Source organism: Plecotus auritus, assembly GCF_963455305.1.
Source record: "Plecotus auritus genome assembly, chromosome: 6".
Taxonomy (NCBI): Eukaryota; Metazoa; Chordata; class Mammalia; order Chiroptera; family Vespertilionidae; genus Plecotus; species Plecotus auritus.
The window spans coordinates 167,304,668-167,331,522 of NC_137773.1; the positions used below are offsets into that span (position 1 = coordinate 167,304,668).

Genomic DNA, 26,855 nt, shown 5'->3' on the forward strand with positions numbered 1-26,855 from the left:
TTACACTTTCATGAAGTAAAGTGAAAGTAACTGAATTGTTAGGCCTGATGATTCTTCTCTCTCTCTCTCTCTCTCTCATTGAAGCTTCCAGTTTTGTGTCTTGTTGTGTTTTTTTTGTTGTTGTTGTTTTGTTTTGTTTTTAATGTATTCCTAAATGCATGTGTCTCTGCCCCCATCCTGGAGTTGAAGAAATATCTGATCATGTAAGTCAAATCAGTGATTCTGGCTCTGTGTGGTTAAAATGATAAGCAAAGGAAGAGGTTCAAAACATTGGTTTGGAGGCTTGCCCAGGGTGCCAGGGATCATCTTTATTTCCGGAGTGCAAGATGACAGACCTGCATTTTACCAAATAGTAACTTTTGACCTGAAAGGGCTCACTCAGCTTCCTCAAATATTTATCCTTTTTATAGAAAAAAACAACAACAACCCTGCATGTTGCCTATGTTAAAGGAAAAGTCTGAAGCAAACAGATAATTAGTAAACTCATATAATTTTTAATTAATTCTCTTTCCATAGCAAAAGTTTTTGCCTTAATTTAATACAATTCAATTAACATAGACACAAAATTTTTTATGTTTTAACGGTGCATTTATTTTTTAATTTATATAATTTACCAGGAAGACAAAGGCCAATCAACTCTTATTTTTCAAAAACTAGTTTATTGATTTTTAGAGAGAGAGGAAGGGAGAGAGAGAATAAAAGAGAGAGAGAGAGAGAGAGAGAGAGAGAGAGAGAGAGAGAGAGAGAGAGAAACATGGATGTGAAAGCATAAAATTGATTGGCTGCCTCCTCCATACCTCCTACTGGGGATTGAGCCCGCAGCCCAAAAATGTGCCCCCTGACCCAGAATCGAATGGGTGACCTTCCAGTGCATGGAAGTCACCCAACCACTAAGCAACACCGGCCAGGGCCAACTCTTTAATAAAGATTAGAAATCAAAGCAAAAGATATTCAGAAACTAATATAACATCTTAAACTCCAGTATTATGCCAAAATATAAAATATAGATACTTTTGAAGATCAATTCAAATTTTAAAGATTTGCCCTAAAGGAATAATCCTCCAATTTGGACACCATGCCCACAAATAGCTTTCAGTTGTGTATAACATATACATGCATTGTATTTAACAGGCTACCATGTGGTCATTAATATATTGATGTAGTCAATGTCATGAACTTATTCTAAAGTACAGAGCAGGGAGCAGATTATAAAGTAACCTGTTTTGCAATCTATGTATGCAAAATAAAGCTATATAAGTATGGATATATATGCACAGAGATTGGCTAAGCACAAAAGTGATGGCTGTTTGGGTGGTGATATTTTGAGAGATTTTTATTTATTTTTTTTTATCTTGATTCCCCCTGCTTTTTAAAAACAATATGGCTCTATAGATTTTGCAAATGTGCATTTATTTTCAAAAGAAATAAAGCATTTTTAAAGAGTAGCTTTGGAGAACAAATTGTACATACATTCATGCATACTAATTACAAATCTGCATATTCTTTTTCAGACACTGGCTATTGGCCTACAACTGGATTTCCAGTAAGCTCTTAGTATTCTTTTGAAATATTAACACTGTGGATATGTTTTACCTTTTTACCATGCACATATACGTATACTAGGGTACACCCCCCCACACACACACACACTGTTTTAAGTTATGAAGAACAGTTTAAGATGTGAGTGACCTATATGTCATTAAGGATGGATTGTAGCTATTTTATTCTAGTGCCTAATCCATAGACCTTTTAATATGATTTCATTGTTGAGAAGCCAAACATATTATTTATTCAAATATAGAATAACTTGCTAACCTTTGTCTTCCTTTGTGTGAAAAGGGGAACGGTGTCCTTTACGGAGAAAATGCTGCTTCTCAGGTTTGGAAGTGTAAAACTGCAGGCAGGAGCGCACACAGTGCCGTGGCAAATTCGCCCCTTGCATTTCAGGGGGGATAACATTTACCTCTCTTCTCCCCAAAGATGCTCCCAATGCTTTTACTGCCTTTCTGCTTTCAATTCTGGGCCCAGGTTTTAAAATGAAAACGATCGTTTGAGGGTTCCATAGAACACTCGTGCCGCAGCGGGTCCTGGAGGGGGTGCTCACACAGGCCAGGTAGACAGCCTGCAGCACATCCTGCCTGCACACACCTGCTCTGCGCTCGGTTCCTGCGTCTGTGTGCCCAGCCGCCTGCTGCACTTGCCTCAGCTGTGCCAAAGCCACGGGCCCCTCGGGGCAAGGAGTGCAAAGAAAGAAACACAGTTCTCTGGAGGCCAGAGGGACACAACCCCAAATACTAAAGCTGTGTCTGAACCCTGGTATTTCTGCCCCGAGAGATGCTGAAAAGAAATATGCAATTTAGTCAACAGCCTTCCTTGTGTGCTGATGTGGAGATCTTGTAGTGACAGGTTTCTCTTGAGTGGATTTCTCCTCTTTCTTCTTATTGTCCCTTCTTGGATCGGGATGCATCTCTATGAAAATACCACACACGTTCATTTTTTGAGGAAGCATCTTTGGTTTGCATGCTCAGCAAAGTATCGCTGTCTGTGGGTGCAGGTCAAAGTTCATTTGCCGTCTGCCCGTGAGAAGGATGGAGGAGATAATTTTCTTATCACTGCGCCCAGCAAACCACAGAGGAAACATGGCCCCCGTCAAGGGATCTGTGCCATCGGAACATTTGGTTCCTAGTTTCCCAAGTCCTCTTTGTTTTTGAGCGTGACATTTCCTCATGCTCAGATGCATGCGTGATGTAACATTCTTTGTTGATGTTCTGAAATGTGTCTTCGAGTTATTTTGGCTCAGCGTAAAATAAGAATTGGGGAACTAAACTTTTCTGGTTGAAATGGTAATCTTTTCTTTCCTGTTCTTAGTCCCCTGCTTTTCTCTACCACGCACATTTGAATGCCTTTAAGCCCAAGACTGGCACTGAATAAGCCCTGGACCATTTTGTTGGAAACAGGGCAAATGAGAAGGCTCACCAGGGGATCTGTGGGCCTTTATGGTGGTGGGGGAGAATGCCCTGAAGGAGAGTTCCTCACAGCCCAATTGTTGAGGAATGATGAGAGTTCAACAGCATGGAAATTCGACTTCTCGCTTCAGCTGAAAAGGTGCTTACAAAGGTAGCTGGGCGATCTTAGCAATTTGCCTTACTTTGAAAATCCAATTTGGAAGCTTCATTAAAGGGCACTAATTTCGTGTCTTGGGGGAATATGTGTTTAAAGGAGCTTGTCGAGACAATCTTAGATGTTTGCCAATGTGTAGGTGAGCTCAACTCCCCAAGCTGGGGTTACCTGGTTACGTGTAGGTGCTTTCATTCCAAACATGATACCAAACAAATTCAGAAGCACTAGAGCAAGGGAATAGCAGCACCCCTCTCTCTCCTGACACGATCCCTGTTTCCTGACCCTAAAGTCAAGATGCTCTCAGGGCATAAACACTTCTGCGACGGGCACTGTAGATCTGTCACCAGAGATCCAGTAAGGTACACGTCCATATTCGTGAGTTGAGTGGTGGCTGACTTAGGAGAGGTCAAGGACCTTTAGGAATGGTAACTGATTCGAATTGTTTCTAAAAATTGCAAACACTTTGAATGCCTCCCATCACTTACTGCTCCCAGAAGTATATTTCAGTCCCACCTTGGGACCCAAAACTTAAAATTGGATCGCTGAAAGTTCATTATCTACGTGGCCTCAAATAAACAGGAGCCCTCCCCAGTTGGCAAAATATTATTTGTTGGCAAAATATTATCACAAAATGTAGAAAATTGAGTTGAAGCCCATTCGTGTTGTTCTGGGTTGGGATGCTTTCTGTTTTGCACTCAATTTTGTCATCAAGTTTGTCCATGCGTCGTTCAGATACTGAAACATTTGTTTTGTTCTTTTACATAATCTCTGGAGTTCGTGCTGAGTGCAGATTGAGTGCCTCTCCTCCCACCCAGGGGCTACAATTTCTAACCCAGTTTATAGCATCAAGTTCCATTTTCTTAGTGAATTCCCAGAGTAAAACCTGATTTGTTCTAGGAGATTTCGTGTTAAGAGCAAGCTGTTAAGTTTTTCTGTTAGTAGGTGAGCCATCCATCCATTCAAGAGATGCTGATGTCTGGTCCCATCCCGAAGGAAAATCAAACACACTGGCCCTCTTCCTATGCAGTCCCAAATGTGTGAATTTATGACACAGCACAGCTTGCCACAACAATCCCCCCTCCCCGAGTGGGATTTTTCATGAGTTGAGATGAAGGAACAGTAAGAGAACTAGAAATACCTTTTATAAGTTTGCCCTTGAATTCCATATGCCTGTTAAAAAGCTTTTGGCGAGGACTGAGTAGAAATAGATCGACACAAGGGTCTTGAATTCCTTAGGCTTCCTTTGCTGAAATCTCATACAGCAGATCCATTCTTATTCCAGCAATAGCTGATCCCCAGGGAGACAATTTCTAATATTTGGAAAATACAGTAATTATTTTTTCATCAAGGACTAGTACACCTATTTTTTTCACATTTTCTAGAACTATGCATAGTATCTGTTTGATATTTATAGTCACTCTCAGCATATATGAACATGGCTATGACTGTTGAAATTACATTTCTATAAGAAGTGGAAGGCACATCCTTATTAAATCTGTGTATAATGTCTGTCACTGGAAATGGACACCAATAAATGAAACTAAAAGGCCGTAGAATTTTTTCATGATGGGGTTTATGCTAGTTATTTGTTGTCTATTCCTGGGGTTTCTACTTGCAGATGTAGAAAGTTGACTTTCTCCTCTTCAATTTATTGGGGAACAGGAGTGTTCGCTGCACCAGATCCGGAGTTATTCAGCATCTACATTTCAGAAGCTGAATTGCTGGATACTGTCAAAATGAGCTTTTGGCAATCCCATGCAGGCATGCACAACTATAATTTGGCTTCTCATTAATAACAACCTAGCAACGAAGCCCAGGATCGAATGCCTTGTTCTCAGCTGGGGGCAGAAAGCCAGCGTGATACATCTTGGCTGGTGACTTAGAATGTTGGGAAAGTAGGCGCTGCAAGCACTCAGGATGGGTGGGTGGCATTCCGGAAATGTATTCCCATTCCTCCAGGATTCGTGTGTGTGTGTGTGTGTGTGTGTGTGTGTGTGTGTGTGTGGTGTACCCTGAGACAATGAAAAAAAAAAAAAACCAACAAAGATTTACAGATAATAAAAATAGCACATCTCCAGATCAAGTGGGAAAGGCGATGCTTTTGTTTCTTCGGATGTCAACTCCGTTCCCCGCCCCACGTCCTGCCCTGCCCGCGTTTCTGCAGCATCTTTCTGATTCTAAACTAGCGCTCCGGTGGGTGGGCAGTGGTCCCGGCCATTGCCCACAGGGAGTGCATTGGCGCTGCGCACCTGACTTTTGGTCATGCTCGAATCTCCCAGAGCTCTGAGGCTACGGATTCCTTGGGTGGAGTGAGGTGTTATTGTGGGGTATTCTCTGCAGAGTTGGCCTGGAAAGTGAGCGCCCGAGCAAGCAAGCTGAGCAAGGCTCTGCCAAGTGTCCGAGGAATCTTCCGGCGCCCCAGAGCGGTACGCTTTTGGGCTCGGGCAACAGGGGCAGTGCGCGCGTGCTGGCCGGGCGCGGGGAGGCGGCGTGGAGGGGCAGGGGGCAACGTGCCAGTTTTCTCTCTGACTAATGATGCTCACGCCGCCGCGCGTGGCTCAGACGCTTTGTCTCTAGCCTTGGGGCTGGTGGAGAACTGACGGGGAAGGGATGGCACAGCGTGCGCCGGGCGGGCGCGCGGGCCAGTGCCCGCTCTCCGACTCGGCCAACTCTGGCCGCGCCCAGGGGCAGAGAGGCTGGGGCATCTGCAGGCGCCCAGCCGCGGCCATCTCCCGGGCGTGGCGGGCCAGGGGACGGGAGTCTGCCCCCCGAGCAGCTGCGGGGCTGCATGCCACGCGCGCATCGCCTCTAGCCGGGGCGGGACCGGACGCGGCAGGGGCTGCGGAGAGAGCTGGGCGCCGCCCCCCGCAGCAGTGGCCAGCCGCGTGGGAGGGCAGAGTCGGGCCAGGCGGACGGGCAGACAACGGAGGAGGCGGAGAGGTAGGGGATGTGGCACCGAGGGACGGACCAAGGCTGGCTGGCTCAGAGTGGGACTGGTGGGACTGATAGTGACGGATCCACGGACAGGTGCGAGCAGTTAGCTTGAGACAGTGGGGCGGCAGAGGCAGAAAGAAAGGAGAGAGAGAGAGAGAGAGAGAGAGAGAGAGAGAGAGAGAGAGAGAGAGAGAGAGAGAGCATTCGCGCGCTCCTTCCCCTGCAGACGCCCTCCTCTGTCCGAGGGAGAGGCTGGGGGGCACTCAGTAGGAGAAGGAGAGAGATGCGCACACGGAAGAAGGCTCGAGGGACCCTGCATTGCTAGTGGGACCAAGAGACGAACAGACAGACCCACTCACGCACGGACTGACAGTGAGAGTGGCAGCTCCGAGAACTGAGCGCAGGAAAGCCAGAAGCCCGCGCTGTGCTTCCGGGCTGAGCGACAGACAGACAGACGTGGAAAGGGACAGACTGGCAGACAGGAGGTGGGGGCACGTTCACTCCCAGCAGCCACTCCGACAGAGAAGGCGGCGCGCCCCCAGAGCGTGTCCGGAGCAGCAGCCAGCAGCGGGGGTGCGGGGTCGCCAGCTGGAGCCACCAGCGTGACCATAGCGGTGGTCGCCACAGCCTTGCCAGGATCCCAGCTGCCAACGCTGTAAAAACCTCCTTTTACCAGCAGTTAAATAAATCGACCAAAAAAAAAAAAAAAAAAGCCAAGCCAAATCAAACAAATCCAGCCAAATCAATCATTGAAAAACAATCATATTAATAAAAGCCAAAAACTTAATCAAGGCACCAAGACGCTGGGGGGATATCCACTGTGCGGTCAAGGTAATAATCAAGGTCTTCCATGTGAACATTGCATGCCTTTTGTGTGTTTTTTTTTTTTCTCCTCCTTCCTGCCATATGTCTATGCTTTTCTTTATCATTGTTTGGGGTCTGTATTTCTCCTTCCTGTTTGTTTTTAGAAAGCTGTTGTTACATATGTATTGTGTTGTGTCTGTCAAAGGAGGGGTAATCTCCCTCTCCCCCGAATGAGACAGAATTGGAAAGCTGGGAGAGGATTGAGAAGGGCAATTCTTTCATCAGAAAAGCCTACGGTGATTTATGCAGGTATCAAGGTAGAAAGTTTGCAAGGCTCCGATTTCATTCGAAAGAGAGCTGTGCTCGGGGCACAAAGTTGTCATCTGTTTCTTGTACACGCAGGACTTGGGGCCCTGGCTCCCAAGAGGTTGAGGGGCAAATTAGATGTTTACTGTGTTTTTACATGTTTGAAATCTGTGTTTCCTGGCGAACTCCAAATCTGATGTCTTCCGTGGCAGGTTGTAGATTTAGTGATAGAACTGAATTGAAGGAGTCAGGTGTTTAGAAAGTTTCTTAGGACCAGAAATTGACTCAATGTTTATGGATAGACATAGAGCTGGAGAGGATGTGGTTGCTGTTAGCTGCTCAGGTTCAGTACTTGGTCACCTCCTGACCATACGGGATAAGGACAGAGTCCAAGCCTAAAAGGAAAAAAACAAAAAAAGAGAAATGCAAGTTATAGGGATGGGAAGCATGTAAGCACAGCGCAAGGCTGGTAGGTAGTCACTTTCAGGAGGCTGTGTTTAGGATGCAGATATCCACTGGATTTACTATTTTTTAAGTCTATTAGCCTGACACTTCAGCCTCTCCAAACAAGCCTAGCGTTCTCCAAAGTTGAAATGAATCTGTACAAGATTCTCCTCAAATGCTGACAGAATCCCAAGGATTCCTGCCTCCTCCTCACCCACTTTGGAGGTCAAAATTGCTGGGGTTGTTTTAAGAAAGCGGAGACATGGAGATGACAGGAGAATATATTTCCAGATGGTGAAAGTTAGGAGACCTTTGACACATGCTTTAAAACAAATGCACCTGCTCCTTTGATCCTCTGTATTTGTGTCACCACAAGCCCTGGGTGTCTTCATAGGACCGTAGTCAGTGTCATTTTCACAAAAGGCAAGCGTTTGGGAGCCGAGAGCTCTAGCTATGTTTTGTTCAAATAGCCCAGTAACCCACTGTCTTGGCAATAACTGCTTCTGCTGCATTCCTAACGGGGATCGCGTGCACTCTCGTCGCGTTTATATGGATGTGTAAGGTACGTATTTGTGTTTGAACCTTTATTTCCTTTCGTATCGTTTCAGCTACCAGAATATTATACAATTTTCTGGAGAGTTTAGTATATTCTTTACGGGGTACACTTCCTTGTCAGAACAGCGAAAAAAGGCTAACCTGCGACTGTCCTTGCTTATCAATGTGATGAACTGTTTGAAAAGAGTTGGGTTCGATTGTTTTAACATAATTTGCTTTAATTTTCAAAACATTTTGACTGCCGTGCAGACATGTCTTACTTTACCCTGTCTGGACATGACTTATTTCACAAATCCAATAGAGTTGCCTGTCTAACAGAATACATTGTTTAGGTGAGTCATTTTTAAAGAAACTTACACAGCTCCAGAAATTGACTTGCAGCTTCCCAGTGACTTAATCCCACTACACGCTGATGTATTTGGCAGTGCTCAGCTCACACAGCGATGGGTTTGTGTGTGCTATTAGATTAGCAAATTGCTGATCTCCCAGTGACTTCCCCTCCCAGATCCCAGCTGAGTAGAGTTACCTTGAGAACTATGTATTAGCCCTGTCAGAGCATGCTCCGGTGGGGAGTTCTGTGCAGTCTATTTTTAAGGCTATTTAATGAAAGAGCAAGCGCCTCACTCAGCAATAAGAGAAGCATGATGGAACAGAGCAGTGCGTGGTTATGGATACTGGAGACGGATCTCTGCAAAGGTACAGACTGGCTGCTGGATATGGTAATTTTAATTAGTCCTAATATATTGCACTCACAGAAATCATTTGGTTTTCATGAATAGTTTGATATGTCTTCATAAACCTCTTCAGTGATTCTTAGAAAGAAGACTCCATGATTGGAGTGCCTTAAAACTTAAGGGAGATACTACCCAGGGAGTTCCTGCTGGAATACTATTTTTAATACAAGCTGTCAGGTTCTTGGGTGGTGAGAAGTGCAGAAATAATTGCAGAGTCCTATCATGTTGTTCTAGTGAAGGGTTTGGAGCTTGCAAAATATTTTGGGCATAAAGTAACTAACATCCTCCTAAGATATTATGATAACTTGAAGCTCTGCCTCATGAATATTGTTTTTCATTTTCTTTTGTAAAGTTGGAGGCAAGGTTCAGAATTGTGTCAACGAAGTGAAGCAGGAAGTTTTGATCGAACTTGATAGAATATTTAAGTTGTTTTCTCTCCTTACTTTGAAATAAGCACAATAGATTATCTGACTGAAGGTTAACTACTTTAAAAACGTAGATTGAAGATGATAATTTTTGGAGTGCAATAATGAGGGGGGGAGTATCTTAATATTATCGTGCGTGAAACATAGGAACCATCTGTGTGCAGTGTTTGCATATATGCAGAACACTTGTCTTCAGATAGAAAGTGAGAATGTTCACTCAGAAAGGTCTGTGTTGTTCATTTTCATATGAATGACATACTATTATCAGGTTATTTCTTTGTTCAGAGCAAAGCTAATGAGACAAATGCCTCAGTGGCTTTAAACTTAATAAGTATAAGAGAAAGTGATGTTTTATTAAGTGAGAAAGTGAGCCCCATTGTCATTAAACAAGGCTATTAGAGCAGTGTACAACACTGTTCCGGATTTTGCCCATTTCTACGAAAAACAAGAAAGCAAAATCCCTAAGGGAAATACATTGCCAGGAGTTAACTGTAACATGTTGTCGTTAGCGTTTGCGTTTTGCACTCTGTACTTCCAGAGGGAAAAATAACCTGCCCTCGCCCTCACATTTTCCTTGGTGGTCATGCTGCTGGGGCCACAATGCCGCTGTCTTTCTTAAGATTCTCAGGTCAGTGGGCATCCTCATCTGAATTCAATGTGTATTTTGTCTGTGAGCGAGATAATGATAAGCTACACGAGTAGAGTGTGGAATGAGTCAGCCACTGAAGACACAATACCCAAGGTAGCCAGAAGTGAATAGGATTGAGAAACCTCATTCGTATGGGGAAGACAGTTGGAAGTTCAAAAGGTTGGAAATTGCAAATGAACCATTTGTGTAAGTTAGTTTAATTCAGATCTGCTTTCTGACAAGGTTGGTTAGGCAAGAATATGAGGCTTAAAAATGATGTCGACACTGAAAGCCATTGCTTCCCATGGTAAGTACTGGCATCGTTCTCACTGGTACCACAAGGTGGTAGCGTGTTTAGACATTTGTGAATCTCTAATCAGAAAAATAACCGGTTTCCTTCAAATGCATTGTGTCACCTGGAAAGTTTTGAACATATTTCAAGTCAGTGATGATGAACTTCTAACATATATACTTCCTCTCTTTAGACAAAGAGTTTCATTTTATTTTTAGGAAATCTGTGGTTCCAGAGTTCTTGTCATTTCTGCTGATTTTGCTTTCTCTTATTTTTCATTCTAACATTTAAAGTTAAATATGATAAATGATTTCCAGCCATGACCTAAATGAATGCTGAAGGACTTTTGAAGGTAGAAAAGAATATTAGTGAGATGTATCTGTGACTAGATTTGTTTTTCTCAGGCTATCTTTGCTTCTGAGTGTTAGTTTCCTTTAAGGAGTGTGTATGGCAAGTTCTAATAAATTGATATTTTTCAGTGACTTGGAGTCTTATAATTTAAATTGATTTTGCTCATTTTGGATTAAACTGGCCCTGGATGTTCAAAGTATTTACTGCTTGAATTTACATCACAACCATTTCATTTATGTGAGGATTAGATATGGGCTGAGATATAAAGTATTAAATTATATACATTAATATAATATGCTTGATAAAGAATAATGTGCTTTGTATTGTTTGGCAACATTGTTATCTGTGGTCTCAAAATCCTCTGTGGTCTGGTGATATTTTCTTAAGGCATAAAACATCCATATCACATTCTGAATGGACCTCTTTCTAAAATTACTGGGGCATATCGGTGCCTGGGGAAATAGCTATGCAGGTAAACCAAAAAGTGAGTTGAAATATTTATTTGGAACAATTGAAAGGAAATTGGAAAACAAAAGGGTTGACTAGAATACACCAAATTGACTCTCTACCTGGAAATTGAATTATTGGCTTTATGTAATGCTCTCCTGTTCTAGCTGCCAGCATAATTCTTAATATTGCCAGATAAAATGAATGTTCATCACTGTCCATGGCCACAGAAAAAGCAGTGTTTTAAATTCCTCTCCATACTTTCCCCAAGGAAGTTTCTTCTGGCAGTTTGTCATAAGCTCCGCTTAATTTACATGTCAATGCCACAGGTTACATAAGATTTTTTATAAGTTCAATAATCAGGTGATATCTATTAGCATAAAATTACAATAGCGACTTCCTAAAATGCCAACGATTACATCCAAGTTTGTCTCATTCAAGGTACACTCTCATAATTATTTCTCAGTCATAAATTTAGACATTTTTAAAGGAATTTACAATCATTCATTTTAACTGGCAACATAAAATCATTTAATTTTCTCCAGGTAAAGGGGACAGGAGGACCTACTAATAAATGTCCCTTTGAAAATCAAGTCTCTTATCACATTCTCACATTTCGAACTACTTCAAAATTATACAGTAGTTCTTACATTAGAAATTGGTTGTGATTAACACTCAGAATATTAAGGTTTTGTTAACATCACTTCCCTAAATAATAGCATTGGTTTTAAGATAAATAAAATATGGTTTTAATTGAAAGGAAGGATTGAAGATTTTTAACAGAAAAACAATTACGTCACTTTTTATCTCAAATCTTTTGGCAAATTTGGTAGAGATTTACTTGGCATGCTGTGGTTAAATGTTTCTACGCAGAATTGCATAACGTAATATACAGGGGCTTTTTCTACAGGTTTTTTTCATTGAGACATATTCACAAAGAATACCTATCTAGATAAAGCCAGTAATCAATCCCCGATACTCACCAAGCTGAAAAATAAGTTTTTGTAATAGGAATATCCCTGTGATTAGTCCCTGTGATAGGAACTCAGGAACTAATCAAGCAGACTGAATACTGGGATTCCTAACATCGGATACGCATTCTCTTACATTTGCATTATTGTTGGTTGCTTCTTTATTACACACTAAATACTTGAGATAAGAATAAGGACCATCTATAAGGAAATGGAAATCAGAGGAATGATGCTCATACATTTAGCAGATTTTCTTTTAATTGCCAAGATACAATATTCACTTTAGAACATTCTAGTCCATAGCATCATACCTTAAAGGGGGGGGGGCGGGCGTGGAAATGCATGTGGACATATTTGCATCTGGTCGAAATTGAGAATCACCACCAATAATCGAGGCAAAACGTTTCAAGATCATCAGAGAACAAGATGGAGCATTGATTTCTAGAAGTCTGATGGTTATCCCTTGATAAGTAAATCAGAAGGCCCAGCTCTTACCGAATTGAGCTGCTTCCCGATGATCTCATCACTATTAGAGAGATCTAGAAAAATCAAGTCTGGGGTCAGCAGAGTGAAGGAAGGGCTTAGAAATTCCCTGCAATCAGGGACTAGACATGATTGTGTAACTTGTATTTGCTGCTAAACTCAATAAGAAAATTATAAGCTCTTAAATTGTCTTTGCAACTTTTATCAAAAGTTACGTAAAAACATTTCTAAAACCACAAGCTAAAATCCTCACATGAAATGCCCCATATTTATTGATGAGAAAATACCTACACTCTGCACTGGCATGTTTTTCTTAGCACTTTGCTGATTAATATGCATGTAAGTTTGGTAGAAACCCCAGTGTTGCTGGCATTTGACTTATTATAATCATCAAAAAGCTGTTGGACAGAAAATGGGTAGATTCCATATGAGGATGTGACAGAACCGAGATTTCTGCAGCATTTGCAAGCTTCGAATATGCATTGCTTTTTCAAAACACTACCTTTTAAAAAATGAGAGTGTTAAAAAACTAAGCGTTTAATTGGAAATATGGCACTTCACTTTTTTTTTTTTTTTTTTTTGGAGAAAGAAGATTAAGGTTTATAGTCAAATGATGGCTCTTTAAGCCAGTGTAGCACATCATTGTGTTAAAATTGCTGTTGAATTCTGCCAAATTAATTAATTCTCAGGACCTTGCAGCCATATCTGCGATCCTGTTTATTTTTTCTGGCTCATGAGAACGATTGTGTGAACGCTTTTAAATTACATAGTTTTATATTTGTTTATTTTAAGTATAACTAGATATGCTGGTGTCATCCGAATTTTAGGAAATGATCAAACATCTGCCATTGCATTAAAGACGAATTCAAAGATCCCACTTCAAACAACTAGCTGGTATTAATGATTCTTCCTTTTTTTTTCCACTCTGGTGCTGATTTAACTTTGGTCACAGCACATATTTCCTTTGTGAAGATTAAAATCTTACTGCAACCTTGAAATTTCCACATAATCACTAACAGAATTCTGGAAGGATTATATCATAGAGCCTGCTGTCATGTGGCACGTACGTGCTGTTGCTATCTGCTTAAGCGCAATTAAGTACTCTAACCATGGGGAGCTTTCATCCTTAATTATTATTATCATTGTTGTCTTTCACCCGGAACTATGGATGGCAGTGTTTTGTTTTGTTTTTCCAGCATCAAGAGGTGAGAGACCACACCTAGTAAAATGTGGCCGAGTTGATATGTTTGAAATCGTATATATATATTCTAGGACAAGGATGCAAATATCCCATCAAGAGGGATATTGTTTTACCACAAATTAACTAATTGTCAGGACCTTGCAGCCATGTCTATGATTCTATTTGTTTTTTCCGGCTTATGAGAACGGTGATTGTCATGTCTGCATTATTTGTCAGATATGACGTAGGAAGCTAAGATACGTTGAACTCAGTGGAACTTCCGATCAAAAGTCAGGTTAAAACTAACAGAGCGGTTTACCAAAGGCATGCTCGGAGCTTACTGAGGCCACTGCTGTGTGTGATGAAGGAAGGCTTTCCCGCAGAGACACGGGGGCCTCCATGAGATTTTGCAGGTTATAAAAATGTGCAAAATTTGCATTGAGGGTAAAGGTCTGGAGACATAAGGCCTCTATAGGGTGGTGTATCCAAATCTCACTTCCCCAAAACTTACCTTCATAAATGATGCAATTTACCTCCTGGCTTCTGGGTGGGAATAACTAATAGTGTGACTATGGCCAAGACTCTAAACCTCTCTGTGCTTCACAGGTTCAGCAGGTTAAATTGTGTAGCAACACCAGTTCAATCTGAACAAATTACTAGTTACATGACTTTAGCAATTTCATTAATTTCTCGTGGCATCAACGTTCTCCTAAAATTAAAGGCCTACCTTGTAGGATTGAAGCAGAAACAAAGTACCCAGCACATAGGTATTATTCAGTATAAAGAAACGATTATCTTTTCATCTGAAAAACTTTAGAGAGATTTAACCTCATTACATAAATGAGACAAACCTCCCTGTAAGCATTCTTTTTTAATTTTTCAAGATTTTTTAGTAATTTAGTGTTCTTCTGATTCCACCCACTAAATATCTGCATGGTTATAATGGGAGACTAGCTTTACTCTTTCTGTGCCTATGAAATATCAAAGGCCAAGCCAGTGTAGTAACCAACCTGGGAGGTGGGCATTGTGTAAGAATCACGATGCTTAATAAGTCCATTATCTTCCTTCAGTCTCTCAGGAACGGGATGACCCTTCCCGATTTGTCTAAATACTGAACATATAGGTATATGACTTCTCCAAAACACTTTAATCGCGAATGTCTGCCACCTAAGAGGGGAGGCTGAAGAACCACCTAGAAAGGGGTTGGCATGGACCCATAGAGGAATAATGTTAAATCCTGCCCTACTGGGTGAGAGCCAGCAGCAGCAGCTTTGGAGGGGATGGGAGATAGAGACAGTTTTCAATGCCCTCCAAGACCTGAAAGCAAGGGGAGCTTTGGGCTTGCCGACGCTCGGCCTGGTACCCCCACAGAAGGCTCTCATTTCCTGTTGCTAAGCACCGAGTGAGCTGTTTGGACTGGGAGATGATCTGGCCTCTGATCCTGGAGTATCTGCACTCAGTTTGGCTGAAATGAGTCACTTCTACACCTGTGTGCGCATGGCCAGAGGGCGGGGAAACGTCTCTCAGGATTGGGGTTTAATCAGTTGGTTCTTCCTCCAGGACATGGAGAACCACCATGAGTGCTCAGCACAGCAGGAGGTGAGCCCGGCAAAGCAGTACATTCATCATCAGCTAATTGCACTTCCTTTTTAAATTATAATTTGAATCTATCAGCCATTCAAATCAGAAAGTTATCCAATGAAACTTCTCTGAAGGTACCTGAGAATAAATTTATAACCTTTGGTTTCTAATATTGGCTGGAAAAAAAAGGGAAGAGTAGAAAAATTATAATATATATATATATATATATATATATATATATATATATATTACATATATGTATATAAATTCAGCATATATATATATATGTAATATATGTATAAATGCAGCAAAAGACATATGCTTAAATACAAAAGCCATTTAAATAACTCATATTAAGCAAAAAGGTGATTTAGCCCCAAAGCATATTTCCCCATACGTTTTTCTTTATTGTCCTTAGCAGTTCTTGCTTACATGTGGCAGATATCTAATCAGTTTCCTGAATTAAAAATTGACCTTTATATTGTTGATGGCATTTAATATTCAGGATTCAAAATCAGCTCTAAGTAAAGTTTTCAGTGTGTGTTTTTTTTTCCTTACAATTTCAGCTAAAGTGTATTGGACATTCATCTTTCTGAAAAAGAGGGCAAAGAGATGCCCTTATATTTAAATTGCAACTGACCTGGGAAACACTAGTATGTTGGCTCTACAAAGACCTTTCTCTTTTTTTTAATATATTTTATTGATTTTTTACAGAGAGGAAGGGAGAGGGATAGAGAGTTAGAAACATCGATGAGAGAGACACATCGATCTGCTGCCTCCTGCACACCTCCTACTGGGGATGTGCCTGCAACCAAGGTACATGCCCTTGACTGGAATCGAACCTGGAACCCTTCAGTCCACAGGCCGAAGCTCTATCCACTGAGCCAAATCGGTCAGGGCCAAAGACCTTTCTTCTTCTGATCTCAGGCAATGATTAGGGCTTCACCAGTCTGCTTACACTGAATACATAGATCACTCTTCCATCTACTTGGAGAGGGGTGAGGCCAAGGCAAGCTCACAAACAATTTCCAAATCATTGCTACACTGAACTAGAGACAACTTATGTTTACTAGATGTGGCCTTAGGGGAGATTAACCTTGGTGAAGGTGAGCCAGGATGTGGGGAAAGAATTCACTCCTCTGAAGGTCTGGGCAAGTCCACTGCTTTAGATCAGAGGCAGGGGTGAGGCGGAGGAGGGGAAGAGAATACTGACAAATTGGGCAATTTCAGACCCCTCTTCCTGCCCTCAGCAGAACAGCTCTAACCAAGCTCTAGGTGAGTGCCCTTCTCTTCTTGTTATAGGGCAACAGCAATAGGATTAACCAGGTTAAATGACAAACCATTTAATCCACTCAGGGTCACTGAAAATTGGATTCATGTTTACGCCGCTCTAGAAAAATCATCTAGCCCAAAGAAAGAGATAGACCATTTCCGGGTGGAATGAGTTTGCTTTCTTATTTTACCTCCTACATTTTAAGGTATGCCAAATGTGGCTCTGACCATATGAACTTATATTCACCCACCCATTTCCCAAAGAAAACCCAAACCTGGAACCTTAGTTTAGAGAGATGAGGAGCACATTCTTTTTTCTTCTCCCTGACTGTGGCAGGCTTTGGGAATAGGCAGGAAGCAATAGATTCTGACACAGCTGGTCTTCTCCTCAGGAAATCAGAAAATATATTCTGGACCACACTGTGTCAAAGCAGGGGGATTTCCATGCAAGCTGAGTTGAGGAGAATTGAGTTCTTATGTCTGCAAGACTTGTGTTTGCAGCAGATACCAGGGTTATTTATCCATTTGTTCATCCTTGTTTTTCAAATATTTATTGAGGGGTTTTCTATGTGTCATTTATATTTGGGAAATTGGCTGTATGCAATTTTATAGGCATTTGGGAAAGATAAATGTATTTTAACAGTTTGAACAATGAAGTGAATGATTGAAAAAATGAGAAAACTCCATAATGACAGATGGACAATATCTTGGATGGTAAAGCAATATGAAGTAATTTTGACAAATTAGAAAAAAACATTTCTTTACTGGGAAAGTTAATTAGGAAAATCCATAGGAGTTATCTCAAGGGTAGAAACCATACTGTTTCTAGAAAACAAACAAGGAAGAATGAGCACCCCTGGTAAGTTGCTGGGGAAAAGTTCATTTGATGGTTAGACCAGAAACTAAAACTGTCAGTTGTGAAGCTCTCAATCAAGAGAAAGGAGTCAGCTGATTAAGAGGATGTATATGGAGTTGGGGTGAGGCACTATATTCTTTTTTTTATGAAATAATACATTAACAATATTGATTAGTAGAGTTCCAAGCAACTGATTCAAGTTGAACTGGGACTCTGAACTGCAAAGTTCAAGTTCATATCAGATCATGGCAACGTATAGGTTTAGAATTAAAAAAGGTTTTTGTAAAGGCAAATTAGTCTTCGAGTTTGTTTTGTAGTTCCACATTTGTATATTTGAGAAAGGAAACTAAAATAGATTTAGAATATTAGAAAGGTCCTTAATATATTAAAAATAGTGCCCATAATGAGAAGGAGATGGGATTACATATAGTGTCATAGGAAAACTTCAGAGGAGTAAAAGATTTGATTTATTGGGTACCTGAAGAGTGATTTTTTTTTTTTAAGGATGCAGTTCTTTCCATTGGCAGAGATAACTATTTAGGTTTCTGGAAGCAGAAAGAGACCTGGATACGTTGCCCAGACCTGGTTCATGTTCTCATATCTTGCCCTGAAACACTGAGAAAGAACCTACTTCTAGAAGTTACCCATAAAGCAACAGGAATTCACCAGATGATAGCTGGCATCTCTTCCAGTTTAGTTTCTATGAGTCAGGGGCTTTTATGTATAATATTCATGGGCCAGTTGTATATTGCATTGTCTATGAATTTGGGTTATACTTTTTATTTTAGCCTTGGAAATAAGGACTAATGCTCCAAAATAACATTGAAATGATTAGATTAGAAGGAAAACTTACCAAGAGTAGTTGGTTAAGTAAAGAGGACATGGGGTCCCTGCCCAGGGTTCAGATCCCACTCTGCAACTTCATACATTTCTTAAGCTTTTTAGCGTCAGCGTCCTCATTTCTAAAATGGGCTGGCCATAAGAATTAAGGTTGAAGTGCTTAGTCAAGTGCTTAGCATTATTCAGTTTTTCCTGGTGCTCGTAATTTTTTATTTGCTCGCCCTTTGTTTTATCCTTATCACGACCTTTGCTTGATGCCGTTATCCTCACATAAGTAAAGCATCCCCTTAAGATCCACTCTTAAGATCCACTCCCCACCCCCCCCCCCAGCCTTGATGATGTTTTCATGATGTGGCTGTTATCTTGAACATTTTGTTCGTGCATAATTGCAGTTCATTTTCAGCACAACCATACTCTACAGGATAAGCAATTCCCAGCCAAGGGTTCAGTGAGGCTGGGTCATCTGAGGACACCTGAAGTCCAGATGACTTCCTAGGAGGTGCTCCTCTGCACAGAGAGTAAGACTTGACATTTTGTAGCCTTGGAAAAGACAGTTGAGTATGGATGATTTAATATTGCACGTGTGTACGAAATTCCACATAATATTTTATTATCTATTAATGGTGTCTCACTTGGAGATTGTAGCTCTGATGCTCATTTACAAAGAAAGTTAACTAGGCCTCCTAGATTTGTCTAGAAAATGTGTAGAAAGTTGAATCTTGGCATCTTCTCAGAAGCAATTTGGGGCTTCCAGGCCTAGAAGTGATTTCAAATGAAGTCACTGTGGACCTGTGATTTGTACACATTGCGAATAAAAGCGATAATTATGTCCAACAGAAGGCCACTGGTAGAGTCAGAGATTCACCGAAATGATCTAGCAAAAGAAGAAGGTTCCAAAATCAGTTTTTCTAAAATCACCAGAAAACATTACCTCATTGCTTTGACCTAGCTGTCAAAAATAGGCTAGTTTTGATGTTTTAAGAAAGGGTGAGGCGATATCACTCGTGTCGTCATTTGTAGATTAGATCTTTGGGTGTAGTTGTAGGCAGGGATCAAATGGTGTGACTGTTCATGGCAGTGAAATAGACCCAGACCTGCACACTTGAAAGGACTGATATGGTGAACTTGCCTAATGTTTTGATTGATGAAGAGGCAACTTTGGGGTACTCCTGCTGCAGTACACTGATAAAGGTAAGAAAAATATAAATGAAAAGAATGCCATGCTTTTCTGAACTTTTCAGGGAAGCTACTGAGTGGCCATGTGTGGAGGAAATCTGCATTTATTTCTGTATTGATTAGGTCATTAGTGCCATTTGTTGGGCTCTGTGGGAATTCTTTTACTTGGCTTGTTCCTTCTGCCCTCTGAATTACCTTGTTTCCCCAGGCACAAATACTTGTCAGCATAGCGATCTAAGATTCCTGTAGCTCTGTGTTATTTGCTGAAGCCACAGGGACAGTGTTAAGGAAAACTCAGCATTCCTCTACCCATTCTGAATTTACCTCTGGGTCATTTTGGATCATTGTTATTTTCTCAGTTATTGGATCATTGTTATTTTGGAAAAATAATTTGTATGATGGTTTTGCAGTATAAATGGCAACTAATATTTATGAACTACCTCTTGAGTGAAAGGGACTTGTGTGCCCATGAGCTGTCTTCACAGATCTGTTCTTGGTTGTGGTCACAGCTGAGGCAAAATTTCTGTTGTAGCATACCTGGGATTCTTGTCTAAGGAGAAGGAAAGGTGTATATTTCATCCTTCTTTTATTTCTCCTTGGTAACACGATGTACACTGTAATAAGTAAAAGCCAAAGGAAGGCACTAGCTGGTTTGGCTCAATGGATAGAGTATTGGCCTGCAGACTGAAGGGTCCCGGGTTCAATTCCAGTCAAAGACACATGGCCAGGTTGTGAGCTCAATCCCCAGTAGGGGGCCTGCAGGAGGCAGTTGATCAATGATTCTCTCTCATCATTGATGTTTCTATCTCTCTCTCCCTCTCCCTTCCTCTCTGAAATCAATAAAAAATATATTTTAAAAATAAATAAATAAAACAAAAGCCCTAGAAAGCATGGAGAAGTAGATCTATCTGGAGATCTGAACCAGGAATTGAGAATCCAGATAGCGGAAGGATATGTGACCGGGGTCATGACAGAAAGGACATGGAACTTAACTTTTGAAACTGGTTCAGAGTGGGTGGAAATTCGTATGCCTGCGCGCATCTCAAATCTGTACTTTTGGGGCAAGGATGGATTCTCAGCACCTGACATCTCCTATCCTTGGGACACACTTTCTCCAAGGGTCCTAGAAAGGCAGTAGGCTTGAGGTCAAGGTGACAAGTTTGAATTCCATTGCTGCCTCTCAATGGCCTGGCCACATTAATTAACCATTTTGAGCTTCGATTTCTTTCTTACAATATGTGAACAATAATACTCTCTTCATGAGGTATAGCATGTCAAACACTTGCTACACGTAGAAATGTTATCTCCTTCCTGCGTTCTCCTACAGGAACTTTCAATCCATTAAAACATTGAAACCTATAAGAAGATGCATAATGAAATTAAAAATATATTAATACTTGTTTTGAAAATGCTATGAAGTTATCATTTGAGTATTTTTAACTGTCCGTGGATTATTGGGGGGGAAAGAAGATAAGATTTGGGTGGATGGGGGATTCTTTCACATTGGCTTTTGTAAGGTGTTAACAACACATGTCATATAGCTAAGGAAAAGAAAAACGAAAAAAAAAAAAAAAAACAGAACAAAAACTACATCTCATCCAATCTGCCCAATTTAGAGGCAACATTACTTATTTAAGGAACTCAATAGTTCACACTTAAGTGAATATAGATAGCCAGGGATAAGTGACTAGGGGGGAAATATTAATTAAAAAATGTTTACTAACTTGATGAAAACATTGTTTTGCAGATACCCATCAGGTGATGAGTAGAGTTTAAAGAAAAATTGTTTTTCCTTTTTTTTTTCCTGATGAATTCATGAAGTTTGGGCCCTCAAAGTCATCTTTGGTGGTCCTCTCTCATGATTACTTCTCCTTCTGGCATATGGTCTTGCTCTTCAGCTATGTGTTCGAGGGCTGCCCTCATTCAGGATGGGAAAAGTTCTACGCAAGTTATTTATACTCTGCCTCTGTCCCACAGGGAAGAACTAACACCAGGTAGATAACCCTATCCCCTGCCCACCTGCCAACACACATTTCTGCAATTTACAGGTATTGAGAATGGAAATTATCCTTTTTCACTAATATGTTTCCCCTGAAATTGTTTTCCGTTAAACTTGAATTAGAAGTAGCCCGTGTGAGCTTCCTTCATGGATTGTTTGTCCTCGATTTGTTTTCTACCCAGCAGAGCACAAACACCTGGATTCTCGGCTGTGCTGTCCCCGTGTTTGGCACAGAGGGTGACAGTTGCTTTTGGCAGATGCTCAAGATCAAAGTGGCCCTTTTATCCTTCTACCCTCAGGGAGTCCGTTTCTCAGATACAGGAAGTGGTGGGGTTAACAGAAGTTTCAACCTTGCCCCGAAACGAAAGCTAAATGCAGTATGATAATCTATCTATTAATTACTTGTCAAAGGGAGTGGCCTTGTTAAAATATTTGGAGAGATTTAGTGACTGCGCTAATTAAATGTGTTTTATTTATTAATTCTATTTTGTGACCTGAAGCAAACTAAATAACCAACATAGTCTTATTTGTCTCTCCATTTATCTAACCTAAAGAAATGGAAATATAGTTTATTGGTAAATAGGATTTATTTGATATCAATATATTTTACATTATATACAGAGAAAATATTCCTCTAAATTTCTTCCTTTTTTAAAAAAAATATATTTTATTGATTTTTTACAGAGAGGAAGGAAGAGGAATAGAGAGTTAGAAACATCGATGAGAGAGAAACATTGATCAGCTGCCTCTTGCACACCCCCTACTGGGGATGTGCCCGCAACCAAGGTACATGCCCTTGACGGGAATCAAACCTGGGACCCTTGAGTCCGCAGGCCGATGCTCTATCCACTGAGCCAAACCGGTTAGGGCTCTAAATTTCTTAATCTCTCTAATGCAGTGGTTGGCAAACTCATTAGTCAACAGAGCGGCAAAATGCAGCTCGCGAGCCGCAGTTTGCCGACCACTGCTATAATGCATTAAATGAATTAGCTAGCCAGCTTTACTTAGATAAGTGAGATTACCTACAATTTTATTGTTTGGAATATACATGCCTACTCTGTGATAAATATATATATGTGTATGTCTTCATATATGCATTTAGATACACATATATACATACAAATATACATATATATATATATATATATATATATATATATATATATTAAATGTATTCTAAATATAAATTCACAACCTGGCTATATTATAAAAGGAGAAACCCCTATAATTGTGAGGTCAGTGACAGGGAGACCCTAGCTAGCTGCTTTATCACCTCATTTTCCCCCTGAATTCACTTATTTCACTGCTAATGAACAATACCTCATTGAAGACCAGGTTACAGAACAGAGTCAATGAGGAGAGGAAACTTGTGGTTACCCCTGCTCTCTACCCACCGGCATTGATAACATGGCAAGATGGCAATGGAGGGCAGGGAGATGAATTTGTTTCAGGTGAGGAGTTTAGGGATTTCAATGCATTTCAGGTCTTGATTCCACAGCTCTGCTGCAGTGGCCAAAATGAGCCAGACTCTCTGTCTTACAAGTGTCAGTTGGTGACCTCAGGCTCATGTTTTAACACAAACGAGCCATCCTGTGCTTTATGTGAGCCCTGTTGCAGAAGGGAGGAAGTGTGAGTGCGTATGCCACCTCCAAGGGGAGATTCAGACTAGGACACCCCACCTCCTGTGCTACCCAAGAAGGGCCATCCCTAGCGCAGGGTTCTCAAAACTGCACAGGCAGCACAACTCGCCTGCAGGGTTTATTCCAGTGCAGGTAACCAGCCCCTTTGATTCCAAATACGTGCGGCTGGCCTGGTGCTGGCTGAATTTCAAGGGCAAGTGCACAAATGTCACGCACAGTCTGATTCGGCGCAGAGGGAGTGAGGCCCAGGTGTTTGCTTTTCCAACTATTTCCAGGGGATGCTGATGTGCCTGGCGCAGAGGCCGCAATCTGGGAACCAGGGGCCTAAAACACAAAACACCTCAGCACACGGTAGAACTGCATGATGGATGTTTCCTCATCAGAAACATGGAGGGAATGCTGTAAAATACCAAAACAGACACACCTCAGGATAAAGTTTCATTGACTTCGATTTAAAAATTATTTTCAAAACACAGCATCTCAGAAGAAGAGGTAAGGGTTATGAACTCTACTAGACAAAAGGAAATTGGACAGACCTGCCCGGCATAGTCCTTACCTGAGGCTCCACCTGCAGCGCTCTGCTACTTCCCACTTAGCCCTTTTCTTAGGAGCCTTTTGTGTAAGCTTTGTCTCTTCGAAATGAAGTTCAGGGGCAGGCGTGTTCTCCTCATTTTCTACTCGCTATGGGAGGCAGCGGTCAGAGCATGGGTTTTTCAGAGCAACATTTGAATGATAGCGATGCCATTTGACCTTTCCCAGGTTTCTTTACATTATGTGTAAGGTGACCTTTGTGGCACTTGGCACATGATATGCCATATGAAAATATGGTGGCTATTGTTTTTTTTTTTAAAATATATTTTATTGATTTTAGAGAGGAAGGGAGAGGGAGAGAGAGATAGAAACATCAATGATGAGAGAGAATCATTGATTGGCTACCTCTTGCACGTCCCCTACTGGGGATTGAGCCCACAACCCAGGCATATGCCCTTGGCCGGAATGGAACCTGGGACCCTTCATTCCGCAGGCTGATGCTCCATCCATTGAGCCAAACCAGCTAGGGCAGTGGCTATTATTTTTTTATAGTATGGGTTAATGGATCTGTGTTTAAGTTGAATGAAATATGAGCAACTGTAGGAATTCGTGATTATCGTTATCTGATTACCAATTTTGTGATTTACTTAAAAAAAAAAACAAACGGATATGAAATACCAATTTCCTCTGGCTACAATGGATGCCCTCAAGGTGCTTTCTGGTGACATAGCAGTAAATTTTGTGAGGAAATTGAGCAATGTAAGTATGAGTTTAACTGCAGCACAACTTAGCGGTAAATATGTGTGTCTGTAGGATGTAGACCTGATGCCTTTAACCAGCTGTCTCTTAGACAGGTTCTTTCTGAACCCACCCCTCTTTGGCCCCCAGGCTCTGGCGTGTACGGCTGCACTGGTGCTGAGCAGAATTTCAAGGGCAAGTGTACAAATGTCACGCACAGTCTGCATGGGGCGAGACGGAGTGCAGGCCAATCTCCTGCAGCTGGGAAGAGCAATTAGCTGCTTCATGAATTAGGGTCTTGTTTACACTGTTGTCCAACATAATCATTTGTTTGTTTTAACTAAGATGCTCTATCTTCATCAGTGGCATCCATCCTCATATTTAAATGATAAGGTCTTTGAATCTCATGAATAATGTTTGCGTTTCACAGCAGGAAGCCTGTCACTGCCCGTATTTTCCTATTTTCTCTCTCTCCCCGACTTTGGTAATCAAGACATGAGCTACGAATAACTCTCAAATTATTCTCAAACAGCTATGAAAAAATTATGCGATCTATTCCCACAACTACTTTGACACAGACCCATTTTAAAAGTGCCTTTTATATACATACATGTGCACAGACACACCCCGCAAATAATTGCATGCACTATGTGAAAGAATTTTGCAACATAAGGCATAGCTGGACCAAGGGTAATATACTCTAATTTTTTAAAAATATTTTTATTGATTTCAGGAGGAAGGGAGAGGGAGGGGGAGATAGAAACATCAATCAATGATGAGAGAGAATCATCAATTGGCTGCCTCCTGCACACCCTGCACTGGGGATCAAGCCTGCAACCCAGGCATATGCCCTGACTGGGAATCGAACTGTGACCTCCTGGTGCATAGGTTGACACTCAACCACTGAGCTATGCTGGCCCGGCCTCTAATTTTTATCTAATTTTACCTACTCTATTCTAATCCACTTCATTCTACTCTCTTTTGCGTTTTGTTGACTTCATTTTAAAAGTCTACATTACAACCCATGATTTGACTTCCTGATTTACCAGCAGGTCACGATCTAAAGTTTGAAAAACATGGATCTACAAAGAAATTTACTTCTGATCCTATCGTCTCCCCAGGAATTGTAGAAAGGGGTGCATCTGGTATTACTGTGTCTTTCTGATCTTCAGCTACAGGTGATCTTAAAACACTCATCAAAATACATCAGTCTTACCACTAGGCAAATGCCAGTTGGTAGAACCATTTCAAGATAGTAATGACATTCAGTCACTCAATCAGTACTTATTAAGCCAGATAAATTATTTTGGAAATCATGGGTGTGAGTCATTATTAAACTATATCCAGTTTTCCCAAAAGAGTGATTTTTTTGAATAAGGTGGTCACTGTGTCCCTGGATACTGTTTGCTGATCTGAGCTTTGTTCTTTACATAGACACAAAATACAGGCCAGTATTATTTTAAGGCATAAGCCTTATAAACATGTTCAAAAATAGGCTAGTATTATGTAATATAAACAGTTAATATTTTAAATAATTGAAAAATGAATACACTTTTCCTGGTTAAGATGATTGGAAGACATTTCCCTTTTTAGAAACATTTATTAACTTCCTGTTATGTTCCTGGTGGTTCCTAGCAACCCAGAGATAAGCGACGCATAGTCCCTGCCATTGGGGGACTTAGAGGCCGACTCTCAGATAATGTCAGGATCCTATGAGAAGGGCTGAAATGGAAGTGTGTGCCCTGATAGAGGCTGGTGTGGGCACAGAGGAAGAACAGACCATAGGAGTGGGGAGATAGTCATGGATTTGTTAGGGAAGATGGGACTTCTTTTTCCATTTTATTGAATTTATTGGGGTGACAATGGTTAACAAAATTATACAAGTTTCAGGTTTTACAATGCATCATCTGTACACTGTATTGTGTGTTCACCATTCCAAGCCAAGTCATCTTCCATCAGGGAAGATGTGACTTTTGATTCATCTTTTTGGTTCAAAGCAGTGATCCCTCACATGCTGTAAAATGGGTTTCTCTAAAAGAAGAAACCATTGGAGAGTGGAGGTGGCTGGGGCATGGTCCTAGCTGATGGAGGGACTTCCTACTTTATACCAAACACACCATGCTATTCAGGGGCAGCTTAGTCAGGAAACAGGTGGGAACTTGATGACGCCTGGATGCGTGAAGATTCATGTAAGTTCCTGTAATAAACAAATCAGAGAGCTCTTCTGTGACAAGTGTCACAGGTGTGCATTGCACCATCTGCTGGCACAGGGAGAGCATGAGACACAGTGCCAAGGGCCAGACCAGTGTTCTAGCCCCAACAAGCCCTTCTGGCATCCTTCTCGGGGATTCTCAGGTTAAGGACTTTGACTTTTTTATTTCCTTTGACTGTGTTCATTGAAAGAGGTGGTTTAATTCACTTTTAAATTACTGAAGGTTCTTTGAAATGTTACAATTAAATAGTTCTTTTTAATTCCTCCAGGGGGGCACAGGGAACTGGTGTGTTCATGCTATGAAGGATGAGCAAGGATGGCATCTGTAAATAAACT

The 26,855-nt window shown here is 41.2% G+C and overlaps 1 protein-coding gene across 27 annotated transcripts in view; it reads left to right on the top strand.

Annotated features, from left to right (window-relative positions):
• Positions 1-5,196: 5,196 nt before the first annotated feature.
• Positions 5,197-26,855, top strand: part of ARPP21 (cAMP regulated phosphoprotein 21) — a 148,621-nt gene continuing 126,962 nt past the window's right edge. For 17 of the 27 annotated variants that reach the window (XR_013960973.1, XR_013960974.1, XR_013960975.1 and 14 more), the window contains exon 1: positions 6,022-6,885. The gene's annotated coding sequence lies outside the window, so the exon portion shown is untranslated. Of the gene's footprint in view, positions 5,547-5,792; positions 6,886-7,095; positions 8,171-8,583; positions 8,883-10,029; positions 10,258-26,855 lie in introns of those variants that run through there. The other 10 variants (XR_013960972.1, XM_080675969.1, XM_080675948.1 and 7 more) reach the window with 7 other exon arrangements.